Raw genomic sequence first — 5,810 nt, forward strand, 5'->3', positions numbered from 1 at the left:
CAAAATCTTTTAAGAACAACGGTGGCCAGCTGTATGGCTGCAGAGCTCCAAGAATTGGAAAGTTATCACTCACTCCTCTCCACTAACTAGAAATGTTTGCACACTAACCAGAGATGTCTGGCATACACTCTATAATTATTTTTAAACTCATGGGGATGCTATTGTGAGTGATAGAAAAGGACTGATTTAAATTGTTACTATATTTAAATTAACTTTGTCATTAACCCCCCAACCCCTACCATGTACGATTGTTAAAATCCAAGCACTATTATGTAGGAAAGGACCTTAAAAGACCTCCTTTGTCATTGGAAATGTTTGGAACTGCTACCCTGGAAGGTTTTTTTTTCTCTGCTGGAATGTTTTATCATGTGTGCTCATAGCATACTAGTACACTTTTCCTTTTTAAAAAAAATATATTTTGTTGATTTTTTGCAGAGAGGAAGGGAGAGGGATAGAGAGTTAGAAACATCGATGAGAGAGAAACATCAATCAGCCGCCTCTTGCACACCCCCTACTGGGGATGTGCCCGCAACCAAGGTACATGCCCTTGACCAGAATCGAACCCGGGACCCTTGAGTTCGCAGGCTGACGCTCTATCCACCGAGCCAAACCAGTCAGGGCCACTTTTCCTTTTAAGAAGAGGGTTGTTCACATGCAAACCACTTGGCTTTTCTATTTTCCAGCTTGATACAGAGTTAATAAAATGTGAATGTTCTATCTTCAAAAAGTAAATTATCTACCTTTACACAAAGTAGGTTATTAAAACAAAATGCAAAGCACTAATAAATGTGTATTATAATAACCATCAAAATAGTGATTTATTGAATTAATTAGGGTGACATTGGTCAACATGAACATATATGTTTCAGGTGTGGGTTTCTATATTACAAGATCTTTATATTGCACCATGTGACCACCACTCAAAGTCAAATCTCCTGTCACCATATATTAGGATCCCTACTCCCCCCACCCCTTCACTCTGGCAATCACCACACTGCTATTGGTGTTCACAAATTTCAGTTTTATATGCCACATATGAGTGAAATCATATGGTTCTTAGCTTTTTATGACCGACTTATTTCACTTAGCATAATGTTCTCAAGGTCCATCCATGTTGTTGCCAATGGCACTATTTCATCCTTTCTTATGGCTGAATAGTACTCCATCGTGCATATATACCACATCTTCTTTATCCAATCCTCTATTGTGGGACACTTTGGTTGTTTCCATGTCTTGGACACCATGAATAATGCTGCAGTGAACCTAGGGATGCATATATCTTTGCGAATACATGATTTAGATTTTTTGGTATATACCCAGGAAAGGGATTGCTGCGTCATAAGGTAGCTCTATTCTTAATTTAGAAGGAATCACCAAACTGCTTTCCATAGTGGTTGTACCAGTTACATTCCCACCAACAGTGAATGAGAGTTCCCTTTTTCAAAACCTCTCCAACACTTATAATTGCTTGTCTTGTTGATAATGGTCATGCCAACAGGTGTAAGATGGTATCTCATTGTAGTTTTGATTGGCATTTCCTACTTACCAGTGAGGTTGAACATCTTTTCATATATTTATTGGCTGTTCATATGTCTTCTTGGGAGAGGTGTGTTTTCAGGTCCTCTGCCAACTTTTTGATTGGATAGTTTGTTTGGTGTTGAGTTTTATGAGTTATTCATATATTTTAGAAATTAAACCTTTGTCAGAACAACTGTTTGCAAATATCTCCCATTTGGTTGCCTACTTGATTGTTTTGTTGTCAGTTTCTTTTGCTGTGCAGAAGCTTTTTAGTTTGATATAGTCCCATTCATTTGTTTTTGCCTTTACTTATCTTGCCTTTGGGGTCAAGTTAAAAAAAATGTTCTCTCTGACCAAGGTCCATAAGTTTGGTACCTATATTTTCTCCTATGTAACTTATTGTTTTAGGTCTTATATTTAGGTCTTTGATCAATTTTGAATTAATTTTTGTACATGGGGACAGACTGTAATCCAGTTACATTCATTTGCATGTGACTTTCCAGTTTTCCCAGCACCATTTATTGAAGAGACTGTCTCTACTCCACTGTGTATTTCTGGCTCCTTTGTCAATAATTACCTGTCCATATACATGTGATTTTATAGTGGGGCTCTCTATTCTGTTCCATTGATAGGTGTGTCTGTTTCTATGCCAATACCATGCTGTTTTGATTTTCATAGTTCTGTAGTATAATTTTAAATCAGGTAGCATACCTCCAGCTTCATTCTTTTTTCTCAGGATTGCTTTGACTATTTTTGGGTCTTTTGTGGTTCTATACAAATCTGATGATTTCTCATTCTATTCTTTAAAAAAATGACATTGGGATTTTGATGGGGATTGCATTAAACCTGTATATTGCTTTGGGTAATATAGCCATTTTAAACATGTTGATTCTTCCAATCCATGAACATGGAATACTCTTCCATTTTGTTGTGTCTTTTTCAATCTCTTTTAATAATGTTTGGTAATTTTCAGTATATAGGTCTTTCACAGTCTTTGTTAAGTTTATTTGTAGGTATTTTTTTACTCTTTTGGTTGCTATTGCAAAAGGAATTGGTTTTTTCACTTCTTTTTCTGATGTGTTGTTATTATATAAGAAGGCAATGGATTTTTGCAGATTGATTTTGTATCCTGCAACTTGACTGTATTTGTTTATTGTTTCTAATAGTTTTTTGGTGGAGCCTTTAGGACAGGGGTCCTCAAACTACGGCCCGCGGGCCACATGCAAATACAAATATTGTATTTGTTCCCGTTTTGTTTTTTTACTTCAAACTAAGATATGTGCAGTGTGCATAGGAATTTGTTCATAGTTTTTTTTAAACTATAGTCCGGCCCTCCAACGGTCTGAGGGACAGTGAACTGGCCCCCTGTTTAAAAAGTTTGAGGACCCCTGCTTTACGGTTTTCTGTATACAGAATCATGTCATCTGCAAAAAGTGACAGTTTGATTTCTTCCTTCCCTATTTGGATGCCTTATATCTTTCTCTTGCCTTATTGCTCTGGCTAGGACTTGTAGCACCATGTTGAATAGTAATGGTGAGAGTGGACATCCTTATCTTGTTTCTGATCTTAGAGGAAAAGCTTTCAGTTTTTCACCATTGAGTGCTGGGGTTCTTGTCCCAGCATCAAGAAGGGTTCAGGAATCTGGAAAAGGCTGTGCATACATGACATAGGAATCCAGAGACTAATAAAGAGTCCGGAGACAAGATATAATTTTGAAAAGCATTGGGGGTCAGAGGACTTTCAGCTAAAGGAACTAACTGAAGACTCCCTCCTTGTCTAGGACCCTTGCTTTTATTAACACAATTTGTCCTAAGGCAAGGTGGAGAAAATACACTTCAAAGGGTAAGGTTTCAAAGGGTACAGAAGTATTGTCAGAATGGGGGAATTAGCCTACGGCTGTTCAGGTGTTTGGCCAGTAGGAGGCAATAACATGTAGATTAAGATGCCCTTTAACTGTCTGGCATCCACAATTAGTTTCCTATTCAGGATTGGGGAAATGCCTTTAGCCATTCCCAACAGGTGACTACATGTGTGACTCAACCCTGTTGAGTCCCCAAGTCTCATCAACCTTTTGATGAAACTCTTGAAATTATGACATGCTGGAATTGGTCTACGGCAATTGAGTATGATATTAGCTGAGGGTTTATCATAGATGGCTTTTATTATGTTATTGAGTGTTTTAATAATAAATGGATGTTGTATCTTATCAAGTGATTTTTCTTCATCTAATCTAATAAAAGACAAACATGCAAATTGACTGTTCCTTCACTACGCCTTAAGCCATGCCCACCAGCCAATCAGAGTTACTATATGCAAATTAACCCAACCAAGATGGCGCCGGCAGCCATGGAGCTGAAGCGAGCAGGAGGCTTGGTTGCTCCAGTTATGGAGGAAGCCAAGCTTCCCGGCCGGCTCTGAACTCCACTCAAAGCAACAAAGTTTCAATTATAGAAGATAAATAAACCCCAGATACCTGCTTTCAGCAGGCTGTGGCCACGGAACTGGAGCGAGCAGGAGCTGGCTCTGAGTTCCAGTGAAGGCAACAAAGTTTCAATTATAGAAGGTAAATAAATCACAGAATAAAAAAAAAAAAGAAAAAAGGAGAGGCTGGGAGCTTCTGTCTCCGGGGGGCTTGGCCAGCCTGAAAACGGCCCTCAGCCCCTCACCTATACTGGCCAGGCACCCCAGTGGGGACCCCCACCCTAAAGGGGGTGTGGCCAGCCTGAAAACAGCCATCAGCCCCTCACCCAGGCTGGCCAAACCTCCATGGGGTGAGGGTCCCCACTGGGGGGGTGGCTTGACCAGCCTGCAAACAGCCATCAGCCCCTCACCCAGGCTGGCCAGACACCCCAGTGGGGACCCCCTCCCTGAAGAGGGTGTGACCAGCTTGCAAACAGCCATCAACCCCTCACCCAGGCTGGCCAGGCACCCCAGTGGGGACCCCCACCCTGAAGGGGGTGTGACCAGCTGCAAACAGCCATCAGCCCCTCACCCAGGCTGGCCAGGCACCCCAGTGGGGACCCCCACCCTGAAGGGGGTGTGGCCAGCCTGGAAATGGCCCTCAGCCCCACACCCAGGCTGGCCAGGCACCCCAGTGGGACCCCCACCTTGATCTGGGACACCCTTTGGGGCAAACCAGCCAGCCCCTACCCATGCACCAGGCCTCTATCCTATATAATAAAAGGGTAATATGCAAATTGACCCTAATATAGCAGAAGGACTGGGAATGACTGGTCACTATGACACACACTGACCACCAGGGGCAGACGCTCAATGCAGGAGCTGCCCCTTGGTGGTCAGTGCGCTTCCACAGGAGGAGCTCTGCTCAGCCACTAGCCAGGCTGATGGCTGCCAGCACAGAGGTGGTGGCGGGAGCCTCTCCTGCCTCAGCAGCGCTAAGGATGTCCGACTGCAGCTTAGGCCTTGCTTCCCTGCTGGCAAGTGGACATCCCCTGAGGGGCTCCCGGGCTGCCAGAGTGATGTCTGACTGCCAGCTTAGGCCCAGTTCCCCAGAGAGCTGGCCTAAGCCAGCAGGTGGTCATCCCCCAAAGGGTCGAAGACTGCGAGAGGGCACAGGCCAGGCTGAGGGACGCCCCCGAGTGCACAAATTTTTGTGCACCAGGCCTCTAGTCTATAAGATCATATGATTTTTATCCTTCCTTTTGTCTATGTGGTGTATTAATTTGATTGATTTGTGTATGTTGAACCATCCTTGTGCCCTTGGAATGAACCCCACTTTATCATGTTTTATTTTTTAGATGTACTATTGTATTAGATTTGCTAGTATTTTATTTAGGGTTTTTGCATCTGTGTTCATGAGAGATATTGGTGTGTAGTTTTCTTTTTTTGTGTTATCTTTGCCAGGTTTTGGTATCAGGGTTATGTTTGCCGGGGTTCTTGTCCCAGCATCAAGAAGGGTTCAGGAATCTGGAGAAGGCTGTGCGTAGATTTAATAGGAATCCAGAGACTAATTAAGAGTCAGGAGACAAGATATAGTTTTGAAAGGCATTGGGGGTCAGAGGAGCTTAGCTAAAGGAGCTAAGATCCAAGATATTAAGTCTAAGGTCTTAGGTTCTCTCTGTCCCCAGGACCCCATGCTTTTTATTAACACAACTTGTCCTGAGGCGAGGCAGAGATATACACTTCAAAGGGTATACAGAAACATTGTCAGAATGGGGAAATTAGCTTACGGCTGTTCAGGTGTTTGGCCAGTAGGAGGCAATAACATGTAGATTAAGAATAACCTTAAACTGTACTGGCAGTCAAGCAATAATCCCTTTTCAGGTTTGGGG

This window comes from Myotis lucifugus, unplaced genomic scaffold (assembly GCF_000147115.1).
Source record: "Myotis lucifugus unplaced genomic scaffold, Myoluc2.0 scaffold_4, whole genome shotgun sequence".
NCBI lineage: Eukaryota > Metazoa > Chordata > Mammalia > Chiroptera > Vespertilionidae > Myotis > Myotis lucifugus.